This window comes from Gossypium arboreum, chromosome 2 (genome assembly GCF_025698485.1).
Source record: "Gossypium arboreum isolate Shixiya-1 chromosome 2, ASM2569848v2, whole genome shotgun sequence".
NCBI classification, from domain to species: domain Eukaryota; kingdom Viridiplantae; phylum Streptophyta; class Magnoliopsida; order Malvales; family Malvaceae; genus Gossypium; species Gossypium arboreum.
Window position 1 is genome coordinate 5,657,316 of NC_069071.1, and position 23,212 is coordinate 5,680,527.

Genomic DNA, 23,212 nt, shown 5'->3' on the forward strand with positions numbered 1-23,212 from the left:
TCCCATATCCCGAGTAGAGGGACCTAGTATAAGTCTCCACATCGGTACAAAATTTCATCAGGGATCATCCAAGGGGCCCTTCATTCAACATCTTCGTCTTGGAGACTCTAGAGAATTGCCATCCACTTTTCCTCCAAAATGTTGTCTTATTTTGGAGTAGTCGCGAATTCTTTCAACAGAGAGTAGTTCTTGAAGAATACTCGATAAGAGACCTTTTCTACCTTCTAAAAATGACTATGGAACCAAGCTAGGAAGAGTTGTGCACATCTGACAAATCTTCCTTCACCCACTCTCTGGCATGCACTAAGAGATCTAAAAGTTTTAGCCAAAATTACCGGGACGAGTGTGACCTTTTTGTTAAGCCAATCAAATCAATCTGAAACTGCATCGTCTATGTGCCCTAGTGCTTTGGGGAAGATGACCAACCTGTAAATACTCAAGGTGAAGATGTCGACTCTTTTCTTTGTATCTGGATGTGCCAAGATCAAATCCTGCGAAGTTTGTCGAGGGATGCATTTACTATTTCTCTTTTGTTTAATCTGGGCTGCAACCCATTGTTCGCTCATCCCAGTTATGCTCATTAGCCTCTTTAAAAAAGTCGGGATGTTGGTGGCTTTAGAATAAGCTTTGTCGGCGTAGATTCTCGGGCAACGTAGCAGAGTTGTATACTCTACTACGATGGGTACCAAATCTACCTTCCCAAAAGTAAAGCAGCTATAGGCAGGATTCCAATACTGGGCAAGAGCTCGGAATAAGTGCTTATCCACTTTGACATTGAGTAAATAAGGTAAATCACTACAGTCACAGTAGAATAACTGCTTGGTTTCGTCATCCCATTGGTCTCATATTTCTTTCAACTCTTAGAGATCATTTTCAGTTACATTGATGCAAGTGAAATTCCATAGTTCTGACATATATCCCTCCATCAGGCTGTCGTCCTTCTCTTGTTGTGTCTTCTCGAACCATATCCGGACGACCGCATTGTCCTCCAATTTATCAAGAAGTCCCTTTTCCATGACAAGCTCTCTATTTAGCAGCTGAACGCAAATCAACACCCTTTTCTATGATGAAAATGCAATGCCATCACAACCAAAACAAAAGGAAACAAGTTTCATACAAAGGTAGAATTCAAAGCAAGAAATAATAAATAGAACACCTATTCGAGTGACCACTAGAGGTTTGGTATGGTTCTAACTAGGGTAGGTTCTTAAAGCTCATTATATACAGTTCGGTTCTAAAGTAAGGGTATGTAAACTGAAAAATATATAGGATTTTTCCTATATAATTCGTCACCTTTTTACTTAAATTTGTTGTTAAAACCAAGTAATTGTTTAGTAAGTTAATGAAATATATGAAAATATGAAATTGGGACATAGATATTATTAAAATGAGATTTTATGCTTTATTATATAGTTTTCATGCGAAAAATGGTTTCTTTTATATTAATTTGAGCATATTATATTTTCAAGCTATAAAGTGGGCTATGCATGATTAAATTAACTAATAAAATATAAAACTATATTTAATAATTTATTTTAATATATTTCATTAATAAATTGGGTTTTAATTAATTAAGTAAATTGTTTAATAATTTATTTTAATATATTCTTTGGTCCTCTAAATTATCAACTATTGTTAGACAGGTCTGAGAGCTTTATGTTGATTACAAAACCATCCAAATGGAGGACCAAGTCAACCCAAAATTCAATTGCATGTGGATGTTCATAAATTAAATTTTGGTTTAATTACACAAGGTCCTTTTAGAGTTGAAGAAATCAAAGATTTACCCGGAGATTTGCAGTTGATCGAGTCTTGATCTTGATGATGTTGTGGCACTTAAATCAAGCAAAAATCAGCCACACTCCCACAAATCATGGTCAGCCACTCTTGGATGAAGTTTCAAATGATGGATACTTCTATTTTTAGAAAACTAGCTCCCTTGCCTCACCTATAAATAAGACCCCATTTCACACTTTTCCATCATCCCTCACTCACTCATCATTTTCTCCTCTCTTAACTCTCTTAGCTTTCTTTCCCCTTCACGTCTATCATCATTTTTGTATAAGGATTTTTGGCAAATTAGCCTGTTAAAGAACCCTTGGTCGGCCACCTTGGAGAGCAATTAGCAAAGGAGCGAAGCAAAGGAACGAAGAAGCCTCGTCAGTCAGAGTCTTGGGTGATAGCCACTCTGAATTGGGTTTAATCTTTCTTTTCTTTAATTTAATTTAAAGATGTTTGCTATGTGTTCTTTGTTCTTGTTTACAACGATGTTAGCTTAATTTTATTTAAGCTAGGATGATTGCTTTGATTTAATAATATTTATTAGATTCATGCTTATAATGTTTATGCCTTAATCGATCATGTTTTCAATTAAAATCAAGTTTATATTTCATTCATACGTGGTTGAAATGCACCTAAATTAGCTGAGTGATCCCAACCAGACGATGGATAATGGACGCATAATTGAAATGTGCATGCTCAATTTAGATCCTAACCCGATTAAATTCCAGGTTGCATAACAACCCTAACCAGGCTCTGTTATCTGCATAGTTTTTAGATTTGTGTGATTAAACTGTTTCAATCCTAAACATCCCTGTTACCTCGCACGAATACTAAGAAACCCTTAGTAAATAAGGATCAATAAAATGCGTATTTACTAAGTAAAGGATTTCGAAAGGACCTTGTTTTCCAAACTCATGAAAGATCGAGTTGTCATGGAATGTTTTTCCAAAAATTATTAAGCATGTTGATAATAAATTGAGTTTAATTAAAGTAATTATCTTAGTTTATTTATGTTATAATTGTTACAAATTGTCTTTAATTTCACTAAAATCTATTTCATTCATATAGTTTGCATAGGTTAATTTGCATTAGGGATCATTGCATTTAGTCTAATATATTTTAATCATCAGTTCTCAACTAAATTGTGTTTTTATTTACCAAATTGTTAATAAAATTTTACAAATTAAGTGACGTAGCACAAATACAATCCCTGTGGAGACAATAACTCAATACTTATTACTTGATAACAACTGTGCACACTTGCACAAACCCGAGCGTTACAGGGTACCTCAACCAACAGATTCCTTGATCCTCACCCATTATGGGCTCATAAGGACCGAGTTCAATTTAGGGGAATACATTTCCCTATGGTTATAAGGAGATAAAGATCTCACAAAGACATAAGTACGGAAGTATCTTGAAAGCGATCCACTATCCTATACGGAGGTGAACACCTCATGAAGAAATAGTTTCTCACTCTCACTTAAGGTGGGAAAAATGGAATGATTGTGCAATGCAATGTACGTGAAAACATACAAAGAGAAACTTTCTAACCAATAAAACAGATATACTAGCTCGCTATATAACTTGAGACATCAAAGGCAAAACATGAAAGATGAAATGCAATAAAATGATAGTTAATTTAAACCAAATTATCAACTTTCGACAAAAAGACCAAAAAGTAATCAACTCGCGGCTTTACTATCTTATTTTGTACCCAGCGGAGCCAATCTGAAACCTTTTTTAGATCAACTTTCATTTAAAAAAAAACAAAAATGGGAGTCGCTACCAATCCTTTTTATAAGGTGTGATCGGATCACCTCAAAACTCATTTTGATTAAATGTAAGATTTAAAATGATACTTTTCGGTCAATAAAATCCAGGAAATTGGTTTGAGAGTCGGTTATGTAACAGGCCAATTTTAGCTAAATAGAAACAGTGGTTTTAGAATCACAAATCTGAGGTCGTAAAAATATTTTAATATTATTTTTGGTATTTACAGCATGTGAATTTGATGGTATTATATTTTCATGAATTAATTTTATCGATTGAGTGTTCTATTTGAAAAAAAGGACCTAATCGCGTAAAATGTAAAAATTGCTTATTAACTATTAAAAGTATTAAATTGCTATGGCTTATTAAATGTAAAGCCCTTATTATGTAATTAGACCATAATTTTAGTAAATGGACATGGATGGACATATGTTAGTAGGTTTTAAATGTATTAATAAAGGTTAATATAGTAATTTGTGAATTAATGTTAATAAAATAAAACAAAACATAAAAAAATCATGCATGTTCATCTTTATGGCCGAATGTGACAAAGAAAGAGGCCATTGTTGAAGATTTTAAGTTCGGCACCTAGGGAGCTTGATTTAGGTATGTTTATTGCTCGATTTTTGATAATTTTTACGTTTTTGAGATCGTTGCTTCATATATTACCTAGCCCATGCTTTAATTTTTGGATTTGATGATGAATTTGTGAAATGCCATTGATGAACATTCAATCTTTTTGTTGTTTAATGATGAGAAATAAATAATTGTTGTTAGATTTTCATAGTTTATTAAGTGATTTTTGATAAAAAAAATGCTTATTAATGATTAAATTGTGAAATTTGTAAATTGAGGGGTTAAAAGGTGAAATAAATGGAATTAATGGGCTGCTAAAGTCCTAGGGAAGATTCGGCCAAGTATGAGTCTATTGAAATTTTGTGTATTTTGTGTTGTTTTGAAATAGGGACTAAATTGAGAAAAATGTAAAATATTAGGGGCTAATGTGCAAAATCCCCATTTATATGTTTTTGGGTGAAATTGAATGAATATGTGATTAAATAAGTTAAATTTTAATTTTTTTTAGATCAAGAAAGAAAGAAATCTGATTTGGATCGGGGAAAGTCGAAAGTTGTTGAATAGTTGTTCTGATCTGTTCATTTACGTACGAGGTAAGTTCATGTGCAAATAAATGTTTTTTAAATTTAAATGTATTAATTGCTGAGTTGAACTATTTATTTATATATGTTGTTGAATTGAATTGAGCATTGGAGGACTTGTTTCAAGCATAAATTGATTGAGTTACAAAGTTGAAAGCCTCATATGAACCTTAGGAATAGTATAGGATACTGATGTCATGACATTAGGACTTCTGAGGTGTGTTTTCATGTAAGACCATGTCTGGGAAATTGAGGCCGATATGAGATTTCGTGTAAAGCCCTATCTGGGACAGAGGCATCGATATGTGATAACATGTAAGACCATATCTGGGATATGGCTTTGTATGTGATATATGTGTTTTCGAGTATCCTTAACAATTCAGGTATGTATGAAGTTTATATGTTCATTGAGAAATAAGGTAAGTGAAGTTACTTAATATGGTAATATGGATTATATGAGAAAAGTGATTGTATATATGTATGTGATTTGTTAAATGTGGTTGTATATGTGTATGTGATTTGTTAAATGTGGCCTATTTGAATTAATTTATTAATGTTCTTGAGATGATTTATTTGCTTATGGCTTACTAAGCTTTTGAAGCTTACCTAGCGTGTTCTTTCATTGTTTTATAGATATACTAAAGTTAGCTCGAGCTCGAGGATCGTCAAGGAATGTTGTCACACTATTGAACGTCATTCGGTACTTTTGAAGTTTTTAATTATGGCATATGGCATGTATAAGCTAGTTTCGATATGCTTAGTTTTGAATTGTTTATAAATAGCCATGCGAAAATGGCTTGATAATGATGTCAATGCTTGTGAATAATCGGTCTTCTTAATTAGCTCATTTTGAGAAGTTTGTTTGATGGCATAGTTTGCATTTTGTGGTTAATTATTCGGTTAGATGTTAATGTTGGTATGTGTTCATATTTGCTATGTAATGACTATGCTATACCATGTGAATTTGGCTATTTGATATGGCTTATTAATAACCTATGTTTTTGATGTATAAAATTCCATTGTAAATTGGTTTGTGAATGATGAAAATTGCTTTGGTCATTTTGTGAAATAAATTATGATATATAATGTATAATTATATTTGGCTAATGATAGGTAAAATAAATACTTATGCCTATGACATGATTGTTTGTTGTTCGGTATTTAAAGGTCAAGATGTCGGTTTAATGCATGATTATGAAATGTGTTATATATGTGGTTGTATATTCAACTAGGGTATTTGACTCATTTTGATAAGTATGAGATTTTGGTATATGGTATGCGTATATATATATATATATATATATATATATATATATATAGTTATAATATGACATGTTGATGTTTGTATTAGGTTATGAAAAAATATAATTAGCTTAATATTAAATGGTGGAATTGGTATGAATTTTGAGGCTAATTTGCTAGCCGGATAAATGAGAAATGAATTGATTGTGTATATGTAATTTTGGCATAATGCTTAGTATATGAATTGGGTATGTTTGGTTCGGTAATTGGGTTTAGAAATAGCTATTGTTATACTGGTGAATTGTGCATAAATTAGTAGTATTAAAAGTTGATGATCATTTTATGAACCACTAAATTAGACTACGATCACGACTAAGGCAAGGGCACCTATCGAACAGTAGTATAGTTATGTTAAGACCGAAAATATCGTATCCACAAGGACTAAAAGTACTAGTAATTACTATTTTTTTTATTATCTAGCCTAAGAATTAAAAGGATGTTTTTAAACTAAGATTAACTATCTAATTAACTAAGAATACGACAGAGATAAAAGTTGGAAATTACTTTTGGAAAACTGATGGAGAAGACAATACCCAATGAAGAATCTACCTAGACTTCACTTATTACTTCTGAATTAGACGATTTATTCACTTGACTTAATCCATAGAAATCCCTAGCTTATGTTAATATCTCTCTCGAGACTAAAAACAACTGACTCTAGGTTAATTAATTGAAATCTCTTTCAAATTCAAACCCCTATTGTCGCATTAACTCGATCTATAAATTTCGTTATTAGATTTGACTCTAATCTGGCAGATTTATATTTTCCTATCTCTAGGATTGCAATCAACTCTGCTTAATTATGGAAGATCTACTCTTAAACAGGGACTTTTGCTCTACTGAATAAGCACATCAAAACCTGAATTAATATCCTGAAATATTAAAGCAATGATTAAAACTTATAATTAAGAATAAGAACAAGTATTTATCATATAATTCAAAAGGTAATAAGATTCGTCTTAGGTTTCATCTTCCTTAGGTATTTAGGGCATTTAGTTCATAATGATGGGGGAAAACATCTCAAAATTAGGAAAACAACAAAACATAAAGAAACCCAAAAAATTCTGTAGAAATTGAATGAAAATCTTTAGTCTTGAAGTAGATCCTGCTTCCGAGCTAATTCCAATGGCTGTCTTTGAGTATTTTCTTCCTTCTACTCTGTGTCTCCCATTTGATCCTCTTATCGTGTGGTTAAATAGACTTTGAAATGCCCAAAATAGCCCGAAAATTAGCCTTTTCTGAGTAGAATTAAAATAGGTCTCGACAGGGACACGACCATGTGGTACGCCCGTGTGATGGTGCTCAGGCCGTGTGCAATTCTGATATGATTTTAAGTTGACAAGGCTATGACACACGGGCATGTGGTCTACCCGTGTGTCTCACACGGGCGTGTGGATTACCCGTGTGGAAGTGTCTGTGCCGTGTGTAGCACTAAAATAAACCTACTTTGTCCGTTTTCGGCCTTTTTCTTGCACTTTTCGCTTTCTTATACTCATCTAGATATAAAACATGAAATTAAAGGATTTGAAGTATCAAAGTCACTAAATCTTATGCTAATTCATCCAAAAATATGCCAAGCATGGGATTAAAATATGTTACTTTTGAGGTTTATCAAATATCCCCACACTTAAGCATTTGTTTGTTCTCAAGCAAAATCCTCAACTCACAATTAAAATGTATTCTTCTCAATTTATAATTCTTATCAATAATATTTCAAAATAATTCACAAATAATCATACATTGAGAATTTAACTAAAAGAACATCAAAGTTTCAAACAATCCAAGTTGAGCATTTTAATCATAAAATCATAGGTATTTCCCTTTATTTAAATAATTACCTTTAATTCCAAATCAACAAGAGTTGACATACTCACTAAAGATTCACTCAAATCACTCAAAGTGTTTAAGGTTCAACAATGAATCACTCATTAGTCAAATATGAAAAGTTATTACCATAGGCTTGCATGAAAATCAAATCTCCACCATTATAAATGAGATGATACACAAATCAAAAGGTCTTTAGTAGGGTTGTAATGGGGCTTGGGTTAAAGGTGTGGATAAAGACTGAAAAATAGGATTAGAATCGAGATCAATTTAATAAATTGCCAAACTTAGAAAAATAAAGCTAATTATTGAATTACAAACAAGTGCCAAAATTAAAACTATCCAAAACTAATAAAGTGAGCTTTTTCTCAAAATAGTAACTTTAACTTATCCAAGCTCATTATAAAAGAATAACAATATGTAATTACATGAATATATATATATATATTTTAATTAAGAATAAGAACAGAAAGTACATAATAAGAAATAATTCAGTAACTGAAATGAACGAACATAGTTAGGTAACTAATCAAATCAAATATCGATAAAAAGGGAGTTAATAAAAAGTTAGAAATTCTTAACGAATCAAAAAGGGTTAAGTTGTGGGTTATCATTAAAGGGAAATAAAGAAATGATGTTCAAAGCTCAAAGGGGTTCACTAAACGTTAATTATGTGGGTAGGTTTTTTATGGAGTAAGTGGGCTAAAACCTAAGTGCCTTCATCATCTTAGTATATCAAATCAAAGGTGTGGTCTTGACATGTATAATCGATGCAAGTTCTAGAATAACAAATCAGTATTGACTCACTCATAACCATCAATAAAAGTGATCAAGAAAGATATATGCTCTAAAAGGATGAAAATCTCACAAAAATTATGGGTTTTTGATGTCAATCCTGTAAATTTAGAACCTCAAGTTAATACCTCATTTCAAGGAAACAATCTAACAATTTCAGTTCTCAAAAATTCAACTTATTATGCTTGCTAGTTTAAATAATCAATGCACAATTACCTATGTTTTGATCCAAAACATATCAATAAAAATCATAAATCAATCAAAATTCATTCTAATAGTAATATGAGAAAATTATTTGAGAATAAAATATAATTCAGGGATTTTCTGATAATTATATAAATAACCTCCCCACACTTAAGATGTACATTGTCCTCAATGTACAAAGATAGATAATAACAATATAAGCATAATATCATAAAAGATGGGGGAGAAGTGAAACTGCCTTGAATTTGGATGTAATCCTCGGAATAGCGAAAGCGGATTTGTAGACATTGGAAATGAAGTGCATGCGTAACTAGCCAGAGGTGAAGGTGGGGCAGGATACTCTGGTGATGGTAAAAGTTGGGTTCCACAATCACAGTGCCAAGTGAAGAGGTTATCGTGGTGGTCGGTGTCGTGGTCGAGCAAGACATGGCAGTCATGGATTATCTTTCCCCAGAGGATTGTTTGTATATTCCTAAGTAGCACTAATCGACTGAACCTTTTGAAACTGCGATATCACCAATAATGTTTTAGGGAGTTATATCGATGGGGTTGTTATAGTTACTCAGAAAGGAACAGCCATATAATTAAGGGGTTCAAAATATACTAATAAAAGTCTTTTAGAATATAAAAAAAATAAAAACAAAAGGAAAAAAAAAGTGAAAAATAAATGGACTCAAAAGTCCTCGTCATCAGATTGATCAGTGTCACGAGTCAGTGGCACTGGAGGAGTGATGTGAAGGTACTGGCAGATCCACTGTAAAGTTGCATCAATACTGTCGAACCTCTGTGTACAGTACTGACGGAAACTAGCGAACTCCTCGGAGGATACTCCTAGGGAACTAGCAGCAGAAGGAACATGTCGGTGACTCGATGGTGGAGGCTGTGGTGGGTCCTCGTGATAGGGAGGAACATCATCAGTGACGTCCTCTAGGTCATACTGAATGTCAGGCTGGACTAGTCTGTACTAAGGAGGGTCCACTCTACGTCGCCGCTCGATCATCCTCATATGGATCATGCTCGAGATGCACTCAGGAGATATCTAACCGACTAGGGTAAGGGTCGAGGACTGCTCCGGTGTGTCGAGTAAACCGAAGTGTCAAGTGAGATGAGTCACGTAAGGGCCAAGAAAGATAGGGCCCTTCTTATGGCGTTTAGTCTGATTGTGGCAAGCGAGCGCAATAAATATGCCACATCAAACACATGTCCGGTAATCATGCTCTACAGGAAATAAGCGTCATAGGTACTAACCACTCCTGTGCTCTCTCTCTGACCCGTCAAAGTGTGAGCTAGGAAGGCGTGAATATACCGTAGGGCTAGAAAAAGATGCGTCGCCTTCGAGCGACTCGCGTCATAGTTAGTCAGGCTGCCTGTGAGCTCCACCTAACATCACGAGGGTGAGTAATGAATATGTCGATGAAGGTGGAGAAAGTCCTCGACGCTCATGAACTCCTTTGTGTAAAGTCCCAAAGCAACACATGGGGAAGAATCTACCCCATGGAGATGTGGTAATAATCGCGCGCACATCGTTAGCCAAACGTACCTGCTCTAACGCAGCCCAATCAATGCAGCGACCCACACCAGAGGTCGTACTCGATGAAACTGGCATAGTTCCTCCTGAGGGCCCGCCGAGAATCGAAAATAAGGATGGCGAGCCTCAGCAGATGCGCTCGAAGAAGAGGTCGAGCTAGGGCCCTTTCGTTTTTTCGAAGCGGGGACGGTAATCTTCTTACCTCGTGTGTTTATTATAATAGATCTGCAAGAAAGCAATCATATAATTCAATTTCACGAATGAACATCATTGGTAAGCAGATAAAGAAGAATCATCCAAGTTCAGCCCAACAATTAAATGAAAGTAGAAAATGGAGTGAAACGCAAAATGTTACTATACAATAAAAACTAACTAAATGATCATTATAAATAAGTAAGCAAAATACGAATAAACTCGTTAAGACAATGACCCGAAGATATAAGCAAACTGCTAGTCCAAAACTAAATTAAACATAAAATTGTCAATAATTGAACTGAATAAGAATAAACAAATCAGTAAAATAATAATAATAATAATAATAATAATAATAAACAATATATCAAGAATGAAAATAATAGTAAGAAAACAAAATAAAATAGCACAGTAATAAGGAATAAGAGTAATAATAATAATAAATCTAAAAATAGGAAAAAAGGGAAAACCGATGATGGATGGTAGTTAGAGTGGCGCGGGATCGAACGATGGGATAGCAGTAAGAAAAATGGTGGGTGGTCGGACGGTGGGGGAAGAAAGATAAAGGAGGAGAGGAGGGGGAAAAAGGGGTTCAGCAGGGGAAGAGTTGTGCGTGCGCAAGGGAGAGGGGGAAAAAAAGGAAAGAAAGAGGATGAGGGGAAAGGGGATAGGGGGCGACTAGCGGTGGGTGATGGAGGCAGAGGATGAGGGGAAAGGAGATAGGGGGCGACTGGCAGTGGGTGACGGAGGCTGGAGTAGGGGGAAAGTAGAGCAGCGACTAGGGTTAATTTTGAGTGAAGAAGAAGATAAAGATGAAAAAAAAACTAAGGGTTAGGGCTTTTAAGGTAACACAGTCGTGTAACGGTCCGTGTTAGGCCACATGGTCGTGTCACATGCCCTTGTGGCTCGATTTTCAGCCCGTGTTTGTCGAGGATAATACTTGCTTAGTCATCGCATGGCCTCGGACACACCCTTGTGTCCAGGCCGTGTGGTTCACATAGCCGTATCGCACTATTGTGTGCTACGTTGTTCGCTTCTCCCACACCTGTTTGGTATCCTACATGTCCGTGTGTCCGACTACATGGCTGTGTAACTCACCCGTGGAGCCCTCTGTCTTATTTAAAATTCAAAAAGAATTAGCTCCAGTTTTCACACATCCTGGGACACTCTCATGTGTCTAGGCAGTGTGGGACACACGGCCGTGTCGCACACCCATGTGGCTCTTTTTAGCCTATGTCTCTATCGATATTTGGGAAAATTTAACTTTAGGGTTAACACGGTCAAGGACACACCTGTGTGTCCCAGTCATGTGGTATACACGGCCATGTCGCCAGGCCGTGTAACATACTATTTAATCCCTGTTAGAGCACACGGCCTGGGACACGTTCGTGTTTCCAGGCCGTGTGGGTTGAAAAAAACCTATATTTAAAATTGAAAAATAGGTAAAAATAAACTAGTTAGTGGTGTTAGTGCTCGGGTTGCCTCCTGAGAAGTGCTTATTTAGAGTCTAATCTCGACCCACCTTATATTTGCACGGTTATGGTCATTCACAGAGTCGAAACTCCTCTTTCCTGCTATCAATTTTATCAAAATAAGGTTTGAGTCGAGTACTGTCTACCTTGAAAGTGCCGAAATCAGTATGTGTTACCTCGACTACACCGTATGGGAAGACATTTAGTATCATGAAGGGAATTACTCTATTAAGCTCAGAATTGGTAATACGAGGGTCTGCATCATCCAACAGTACCTTGTCCCCAACCTTAAATTGATTCGTTTCATCTGTAGGCTCGTCATGGATTCGCTTTGGTTCCTTTTGAACTCTCGATTTCATCTTAACTTGTGTCAGCCATTTATCTAGTTCCTCAATCTGTAATCTTCGTTCTTCAAGAGACGTCCTGTTGGTATTGAATAAGTTTGACCGTGGCTCCATCACATCTTTGCAAAGAATTTTCTACACTAAGAGTTGAGTTGTAATGTTACTCACATCAAAATGACTTGTAATATCATCTCTATCACTAGACATTTTAACAGAATCACGAGCTTGGAGAATAATTGTGTTATCTCCTACACAAAGTGTAAGTTCGCCTGTTTCAACATCAATGATAGATCTAGCAGTTGCTAAAAAGGGTCTGCCTAGAATTAAGGGTATGTCACTGTCCTCATCCATGTCTAAGACAACGAAATTGACTGGGAATATGAATTTGTCAATTTTAACAAGCACATCTTCAACGATACCCCAAGGAAATCTAATAGTTTTATCAGCTAATTGTATGCTCATCCTAGTTTGTTTGGTTTTCCCTAGTCCTAGCTGCTTAAACATCTTGTAGGGCATCACATTAAATCTTGCCCCTAAATTAGCTAAAGCATTATTAACATTCAAACTACCAATTAGACAAAGAATCGTAAAACTCCCTGGATCTTTCAGTTTGTTGGCTAGCTTATTTTGCAAAATAGCTGAGCAAACTGCATTTAACTCTACATGCGATAACTCATCTAACTTCCGTTTGTTTTCTAAAAGCTCATTTAAAAATCTAACTGCATTTGGCATCTACGAAAGAGCTTCAATAAACGGTAAGTTAATATGTAATTTTTTAAGTAGTTTAAGGAATTTACTGAATTATTCGTCTGTGTAGTCTTTCCTTGTCGCATTGGGGTATGGCATACGAGGTCTATATTCTATTCTTACCAACTTTTGTGTACCATGACTCACCTTAACCCTACTGTTGCTTACCACAGCTTCTTGCCTCGTTTCAGATTTAGGTTCAGCTAACCCTTCTCTGTCGCGCATAGTGATAGCATGGAGTTGCTCCCTTGGGTTAGTTTCTGAATTACTGGGCAAGCCACCTTGTGGTTATTCAGAGATCAACTTAGCAAGCTGACCTATTTGAGTTTGGAGCTCTTGAATCGATGCTTGCTAATTTTTAAGTGCTGTCTCGATATTCTAAAAATGAGTTTCTGACATCGAGATAAATTTTGTAAGCATCTCCTCAAGGTTTGGCTTTTTCTTCTGTTGGGTTGAAAACCTGGAGGATGTTGTGGCCTTTGATTCCCTTGACCACCCCATGAAAAATTGGGATGGTTCCTTCAACTTGCATTCTAAGTGTTACTATAAGGGTTATTCTGAGGTCTAGAATTGTTACCCATATAGTAGACTTGTTCTCCCTCGGTGCTGGGGTTGAAGAATGGATAGTCTGTGTTGTGTACCCCTCCTTCATTTGAATCACACCTCATCACTGGATATATCTGAGTAGAATCATACAAACCATCAATCTTTTTATTCAATAGTTCTACCTGGTTAGATAGCATTGTGACCGCATCGAGGTTGAAAACACCAACTGCTTTTGTTGGCTTTGTTCTCATGACTTGCCACTGATTGTTGTTTAGTGACATCTCTTCAATAAATTCATAAGCCTCTTCAAGTGTTTTGTTGTTCAAGGTTCCATCGGCGGCGGCATCAATCAGTTGCCTTGTTGAGGGGTTCACACCATTGTAGAAGGTCTGAACCATAACTATAAAGGTAACCCATGGTGAGGGCACCTTCTCAATAAATCCTTGTATCTTTCCCATACATCATAAAGTGTTTCTAAATCCATCTGCACAAAAGAAGAGATATCATTCCTCAATTTAGCCGTTTTAGCCGGTGAAAAATATTTAAGCAAAAATTTTTCGGTCACTTGTTCCCAAGTAGTGATTGACCCTCGTGGTAATGAGTTCAACCATTGTTTAGCCTTATTCCGTAATGACAAGGGAAACAACCGAAGGCGAATGGCATCGTTAGAAATGCCATTGATCTTAAAGGTGTCACAGAATTCCAAAAAAATTGCAAAATGAGTGTTTGGATCCTCGTCCTGCAAACCATCAAACTGAACAAACTGTTGTGTCATTTGAATCGTGTTAGGTTTCAGTTCAAAATTATTTGCAGAAACAACAGGTCTCACAATACTTGAGTCAGTTCCTGTTAAAGTAGGCTTAGCATAATCATACATAGTACAAGGAGCAAGATTCTGATTTACTAGATTTGCAGCAACTACAGGAGGTAGTGGATTATTCGAATTGTCCACCATCTCTTCGGGTATATCGGTCATGTCCTCTTGCTCTTCCTCTATATACTGTAGGCTTCGCCTTATTTCTCTTCGATTTCTGCGAGCTATGCTTTCTATCTCACTGTCAAATAGCAAAGGTCCTAACAGGTTCCTTCTAGTCATAAACTAGAGATTCCTGCCAAAAGTAAATAACAAGGAGATTAAAGGAGAAGTAAAAATTAAATTAAAACAAAAAGTAATTTGCAATAAAAATAAAAAATAGCTAAAGTAATAAAATTCCAGCATTCCTACTATCTTAGTCCCTGGCAACGGCACCAAAAACTTGATGATCATTTTATGAACCACTAAACTAGACTACGATCACGACTAAGGCAAGTGCACCTATCGAGCAGTAGTATAGTTATGGTAATACCAGAAATATCGTATCCACACGGACTAAAAGTACTAATAATTACTATCTTTTTATTATCTAGCCTAAGAATTAAAGGGATGTTTTTAAACTAAGATTGACTATCTAATTAACTAAGAACATGACAGAGATAAAAGTTGGAAAATACTTTTGGAAAACCGATGGAGAAGACAACACCTAGAGAAGAATTCACCTAGACTTCACTTATTACTTCTGAATTAGACGATTTATTCACTTGACTTAATCCGTAGAAATCCCTAGCTTATGTTAATATCTCTTTCGAGACTAAAAACAACTGACTCTAGGTTGATTAATTGAAACCTCTTTCTAATTAAAACCCCTATTGTCGCATTAACTCGATCTATAGATTTCGTTATTAGATTTGACTCTGATCCGGCAGATTTATGTCATCCTATCTCTAGGATTGCAATCAACTCCGCTTAATTATGGAAGATCTACTCTTAAACAGGGACTTTTGCTCCACTGAATAAGCACATCAAAACCTGAATTAATATCCTGAAATATTAAAGCAAGGATTAAAACTCATAATTAAGAATAACAACAAGTATTTATCATATAATTCAAAATAACAAGTATTTATCATATAATTCAAAATAACAACAAGTATTTATCATATAATTTAAAAGATAATAAGATTCGTCTTAGGTTTCATCTTCCCTAGGTATTTAGGGTATTTAGTTCATAATGATAGGGGAAAACATCTCAAAATTGGGAAAACAACAAAACATAAAAAAACCCAAAAAATTCGATAGAAATTGAATGGAGATCTTTAGTCTTGAAGTAAATCTTGCTTCCGAGCTGATTCCAATGGCTGTCTTCAAGTATTTTCTGCCTTCTACTCTGTGTCTCCCCTTTGATCCTTTTCTCGTGTGTTTAAATAGACTTTGGAATGCCCAAAATAGCCCCAAAATTAGACTTTTTCGAGTAGAATCAAAATAGGTCTCGACAGGGACAGGGCCGTGTGGTACGCCCGTGTGATAGTGCTCATACCATGTGCAATTCTGATATGGTTTTAAGTCGACACAGCCATGACACACGGGCATGTGGTCTGCCTGTGTGTCTCACACGGGCGTGTGGATTACCCGTGTGGAAGAGTCTGTGCCGTGTGTAGCACTAAAATAAACCTATTTTGTCTGTTTTTGGCCTTTTTCTTGCACTTTTCACTTTTCTATACTCATCTGGATATAAAACATGAAATTAAAGGATTAGGAGCATCAAATTCACTAAATCTTGTGATAATTCATTCAAAAATATGCCAAGCATGGGATTAAAATATGTTACTTTTGAGGTTTATCAAAAGTATATTTGGCGATGCTGTAATGTTAGCTATTGTCTTATATGCTAATGAATAATATGTCGTGTGATATGGATTGAGATGGTTTAATATCTGAATATGTTTAGATATGCAAAATGGTATTGTTAGAATTAAGTGACCCAAATTCTTATTTAAATAAAATACGATGGAAAATAAAATAAAAGTAAAATCCATATAGAACTAGACTTCTTTTATTTTATTTTAGAATAAGGTTTTTAAACCTTATTAAACTCCATCTATTTTATATTGATTAGGATAAGGTGTTTCAATCCTACTAGAATATGGCTTTACAAGCCTATAAATAGACATAGTCTATTCCTCTTGTATAGAGTCAAATTTTTCGACATAGTGAATTTTCTTCTCCTCTGCCCGTGGTTTTTTCCCGAAAAGGTTTCCACGTAAAATTTGTGTGTTCTTTATTTTATTTATTTTATTCTATTCTTTTTCACAAATTGGTATCAGAGCTTCCGGGTTATTCATCTCGATCACCTTTAATGGCGTCTTTGAAGTATGAAATTCCGCTGTTGGATCGCAACACCAGATTTGCGTTGTGGCAAATTAAGATGCAAGCAGTTCTTGCACAAATGGATCTGGAGGATGCCCTGCTAGGGATAGATAAGATGCCTTCGACATTAACAGATAAAGAGAAGAAGCGTAAGGATCGAAAGGCATTAACACAATTACATCTGCATTTGTCCAACGAAATTTTGCGGGATGTGATGAAAGAGAAAACGCCAACGCATTATGGAAGAGGCTAGAACAAATATGTATGTCGAAAACTCTAACAAGCAAGTTGCATATGAAGCGGCGTCTTTATGCTCATCGTTTGGAGGAAGGTGCGTCAGTACACGAACACTTATCGGTGTTTAAAGAAATTCTCTCAAACTTGGAGGCCATGGAGGTTCAGTATGATAAGGAAGATCTAGGGTTGATTCTACTTTGTTCGTTGCCCCCGTCTTATTCAACCTTTAGAGACACGATTTTATATAGCCGCGAGTCTCTCACAGTTGATGAGGTTTATGATTCTTTAACCTCGTATGATAAGATGGAGCATCTTGTGGTTAAACCCGACTCTCAGGGAGAGGGTCTCATTGTTCTTGGGAGACAAGATCGGAATGTTGATGATGATCGTGGTAGGACACAGGAACGGAATCCTCGTGGTAAATCTAAGGGTAGATCAAAGTCTTCAAACAGAGGTAAAACTTGTAACTTCTGCAAGAAGAAAGGGCACATTAAATCTGAGTGCTATAAGCTACAAAATAAGATTAAAAGGAGGTGTGAATCAAAAGGAAAATAACCAAAAATTCGGTGAAGTGATGTTGTAGAAGACTACAATGATGGTGAACTTCTAGTCGCTTCATCAATGATTCTAAAGTGGCGAGGAATGGATACTTGATTCAGTCTGCACCTTCCACATGAGTCCCAATCGGGATTGGTTTACAACTTACGAAACAGTATCTGAAGGTGTTGTTTTGATGGGAAATAATGCTTCGTGTAAAATCGCAGGTGTTGGAACAATTAAAGTTAAGATGTTTGATGGAGTTGTCAGAACACTTAGTGACGTGCGGCATGTTCCAGAATTGAAAAGAAATTTAATTTCGTTGAGTACTCTTGATTCAAAAGGGCATGATATACACAAATGAAAGTGGGGTTTTAAAGATTTCAAAGGGTCCCTTGTTGTGATGAAAGGGCGAGAAAGATTGCCAAGTTATATGTTTTGAGGTTCTCTCATTCTCGGTGATGCAATTGCCGCTTCCTCTTCCTTGTCAGATGATGATATTACTAAACTTTGGCATATGCGCCTAGGGCATATGAGTGAGAAAGGCATGGCAGAATTAAGCAAAAGAGGACTTTTTAATGGGCAAGGAATTTCCAAATTGAATTTCTGTGAGCACTGTGTTTTTGGGAAGCAAAAGAGAGTTCGATTCACTAGAAGAATCTATAACACGAAGGAAACGTTGGATTATATTCATTCTGATCTGTGGGGGCCATTCAGAGTGCCTTCGAGAGGTAGAGCTAATTATATGCTAACCTTTATTGATGATTTTTCCAGAAAAGTTTGGGCGTTCTTCCTGAAGCAGAAAAGCGATGTGTTTTCCGCATTTAAGTCTTGGAAAATTATGATTGAAAAACAGACGGGAAAACAGATAAAATACCTCCGTCATGCACAATGGCTTAGAGTTCTTCGATGAGTTTAATAGATTGTGCAAGTCGAAGGGATCATGAGACACTTGACGCTTCATCATACTCCACAAAAAAGCGGCGTTGCGAGCGAATGAACGAGAACGATCATGGAGAAGGTTCGATGTATGTTGTCAAATGCCAACTTACGAAGTCATTTTGGGCGACGACCTCTCGCATGTTTTTGATCAACCGATCTCCATCCGTTGCCATTGAGAAAAAGACTCCACAAGAGGTATGGTCTGGTAATCCTGCTAATTATTCTGATTTAAAGATTTTTGGGTGTCCTGCGTATACTCATGTTGATAATGGAAAATTGGAGCCGAGATCCATTAAATGCGTTTTTCTTGGTTATAAAATTGGTGTAAAAGGCTATAAGTTATGGTGTCCTGAAAATAGAAAAGTTGTGATTAGCAGAGATGTTGTTTTTGATGAAACTGCTATGCTACCTAACTTATCTCTTAAAGACTCTTCCAATAAAGAAAACCAAAAGCGGTGGAGCATCGATTAATACGTAATCAACTCCTCAAGCCAAGACAAAAATTGAGAATAGAGTTGCTTCTTCACCGCAATACTCTATCGCCAAAAAAGAACAAGAAGAGAAATTAAACCTCCAAAGAAGTATGCCGAGGTGATCTAGTTGCTTATGCTTTAAATGTTGTGAAGATATAGATGCGAATCAAGAGCCATTTAATTATTCTGAGGCGATTAGCTGTGAAGACTCAGAAAAGTGGATGTTTGCTATGCAAGAGGAGATGGAATCACTCCACAAAAACAGAACATGGGATCTTGTAAAACTTCCTAAAGGTAAAAAGGTTGTTCGTTGTAAATGGGTGTTTAAAAAGAAAGAAGGGACTCTAGGAGTTGAAGAACCTAGATATAAAGCAAGGCTTGTTGCAAAGGGTTACTGATCAAATTCCGAGTGGACTTCACCGATGTGTTCTCCCAGGTTGTTAAGCATAGTTCGATTCGAGCTTTGCTTGGTATTGTGGCCATGCATGATTTGGAGCTTGAGCGGTTAGATGTAAAACGCATTTCGCATGGAGAACTTGAGGAGGATATTTACATGCAACAACCGGAGGGTTTTACAGTCTCGAAAAAGAGGACTATGTTTGCTTGCTGAAAAAGTCCCTTTACGGTTTGAAACAGATCACCAAGACAAAGGGTACAAGAGGTTTGATTCCTTTATGACTTCTCATGATTTCAAAAGAAGTAGTTTTGACAGTTGTGTCTACTTTAAGAAAAACAATGATGGTTCTTTTGTGTATCTACTTCTTTATGTTGATGACATATTGATAGCAACAAAAGCTAAAGTAGAGATAAGAAAGGTCAAAGCCCAACTAAGTGAAGAATTTGAGATGAAAGATTTAGGACCAGCAAAGAAGATACATGGTATGGAGATTCTTAGAGATAGAAAAGCAAGTAAATTGTACCTAAGTCAGAAGGGGTACATTGAGAAAGTTCTTTGCAGGTTCAATATGCAGAGTGCTAAGCCTGTTAGTACTCCTTTAGTAGCTCATTTCAGACTTTCATCAGCTTTGTCTCCACAATCAGATGATGAGATTGAGTACATGTCACATGTTCCATACTCTAGTGCAGTAGGATCTCTCATGTATGCTATGGTTTGTTCACGTCCAGATTTATCATATGCGATCGATGTAGTTAGCGATTCATGGCGAATCTCGTAAAGAACACCGGAAAGTAGTTCATGGATTTTAAGATACTTACGAGGTACTACCGATGTTTGCTTACGCTTTGGAAGAACTAGAGATGGAGTCATTGGGTATGTTGATGCTGCTTTTGGGAGACCTTGATAGAAGAAGATCTCTCACAAAGTTATGTCTTTACAATCGGAGGTTGTGCAATCAGTTGAAAGCCACTTTGCAAACTACTACATCGCTTTGTCTACCACCAAGCCGAGTACATGGCGATTCTTGAGGCTTGTAAAGAAGCTGTTTGGTTGAAGGACTCTTTAGTGAACTTAATGAAGACCTTCAAATCAGCACATGATTTTGTGACAATCAGTGCCATCTTTCTTACAAAAATCAAATGTTTCATGAGAGAACAAAACACATTGATGTTCGGTATCATTTTGTTCGTGATATTATTGCTTGTGGTGATATTGTTGTGAGCAAAATTAGTACTCATGAAAATCCTGCAGATATGATGACTAAGTCACTTCCTATAACCAAGTTTGAGCATTGCTTAGACTTGGTTAGTGTTCATTGTTGAAGTTAAACCCTTAAGGGGTTTTATGGAAGAGGTGGAGAACTTGTTTATTGAAAGTTCGCGGTGAAGAACTTGTTCATTGAGAATTTGTGTCAAGGTGGAGATTGTTAGAATTAAGTGACCCAAATTCTTATTTAAATAAAATACGATGGAAAATAAAATAAAAGTAAAATCCATATAGAACTAGACTTCTTTTATTTTATTTTAGAATAAGGTTTTTTAAACCTTATTAAACTCCATCTATTTTATATTGATTAGGATAAGGTGTTTCAATCCTACTAGAATATGGCTTTACAAGCCTATAAATAGACATAGTCTATTCCTCTTGTATAGAGTCAAATTTTTCGACATAGTGAATTTTCTTCTCCTCTGCCCGTGGTTTTTTCCCGAAAGGGTTTCCACGTAAAATTTGTGTGTTCTTTATTTTATTTATTTTATTCTATTTTTTTTCACAGGTATGTTTAATATTTAGTAAAAGGCATGAAATTGTACTAAAGGATGTCTTAATGTAAGCTCGGTATATGAGATAAATTATGTTCAATTATGGTTTAAGTATTCGAATGCTATGTAATTGATGGTCACATGGTTCAAACTTTGTATTTATGAAGCACGTGCACTATGATTTTGATGATTGTTAGTTGGTTCGTAATTTGATTAAATAAATGATATTGATATGGTTGAATATTGCAGCTTGATTCGTATATGTGTAATGAATAGAAAAGCATGATTGATTTTAGTTGACTACATGATACAAATGTACGAATTTAACTTGTAGGAATAAGAGGATGGTTATTAATTGAGTTCGAAAAAAAATTGTCAAGGAGATTATAAACTTTGTGCTTGAATTGTAATGAATGATTGTTCGGAACTGTGTATTGATCGGCAATGCCTCGTAACCCTAATCCAGCGGCGGATTCGGGTTAAGGGTGTTATAGGTTACGCACGAGGAAGGATTAGCACCCTCGTTGCGCCCAAAATTGGTACCTAGTAGATTACTTGGTGTCTTAGTGTCGAAAATTGAAAATTCAAAAATTTAAATACGATCCCTCTTTATAGGATTTTTTATTAAAATGATTTGGTTAAATCAAAACTTATACAATAAGCTTCCTTATTTCGAGATAACCAAAACGAAAAGGTCATGTCCCGTAAGTTAGGACACGATATCCTGAATTCTCAAAAATAAAATTGCTCATTATTTAATTATTGTTTAAATCTCGTGTGTTGTTAGTTTTAAAAGGATATTCAGTTATTTAGGTTCAAAAAGAAAATCAAACCCCTCAAGTTAGGGCATGACTTCTCGAATCTCTAAATAAGAACGTTCCTGTTTTTGAAATTCCCCTTTTTATGTGTCGAATAAAAATTAATGTAAACTTAAAGTGATGTATATTTAGTTTATTCGGCCAGAGTATGAAATAGAAAAATGTTTAAATATAAGTATGATATAGTGATAATCAAATAATATAAAATAGCTACGTAGGTAGAATATTAGAATGATAAATAACAAGTAAATAAAGGAATATGATAATAATAATATAATATTAATATTAATGATCATATCATAATAATAAATAAATAAAGTGCACCAATAAAAGCATGTATACAATCTAATTCTTAAGTATGTATAAAAACAAAGAAGTAATAAATAAACAAACAAACAAATAAATAAATAAAATAAGAAAATAATTTATAAAAAGCTTGAAGTAAATAAACAAAGGATTAAATTGAAATTTAAATGAAATTAGGGGGTATAAATCGTAAATAATAAAAATAAACTAATAAAATGGAATAAAATACCAAAATGAAATGCGCAAAAAGAAACAGGGACTAAATGGGAAATTATCCCAAAACTCTTGGACATACATCATTCCCCAGCTGGTCAACATACGAAGGACTAAATCGAAAAAAATTAAAATTAAGTGATAAAATAAAAAATAGAATAGAATTGTATTGAAAACCGCCTAAAAAGCAGAAGGACTAGGATAGCAATTATACCCTAGTCACAAAAACTCGTGGATCCTAGGGGTGGTTCAGGTCAGGCTTCTGGTTGCGTCAAAACAACGCTGTTTTGGGGCGTTTAGGGCCTGAAGTGTTTCAAAAAATCATTTTTAAACTATTTTTTTTTTAAATTCTTTTCTCTCCTTTTTTCTCTGAAAAAGGACACTAAGTCTAGCCATAGGAATGGCGGACTTCCGTTGTGGCTGCTAGTCGCCAATGATGGTGACCACCATCTTTGGTGGCCGAAAAATCGCCAAAAAAACCATTTTATCCCCCTTTCTACGTAGAACTCCGATTCGGAGTCGAAAATACCAAGCTAAAGCCGAAACTCACAAAAAAAGAAGAAAACCTTTCGGTTCCCGACGTCCCACGCCGCGGCCTTGGCTGAATCCCCAGGGATTCAATGGCCTCTCGAACCGAAAGAGACACCAACGGTGGCACAAAAACCAAACGACAGGTGGA

The 23,212-nt window shown here is 35.5% G+C and overlaps 1 non-coding gene across 1 annotated transcript; it reads left to right on the top strand.

The window, feature by feature from the left end:
• Positions 1–14,076: 14,076 nt before the first annotated feature.
• Positions 14,077–14,183, top strand: LOC128289601 (small nucleolar RNA R71). Its single transcript, XR_008279246.1, has one exon. It is a non-coding gene; the product is annotated as a small nucleolar RNA R71 (small nucleolar RNA).
• Positions 14,184–23,212: the final 9,029 nt, after the last annotated feature.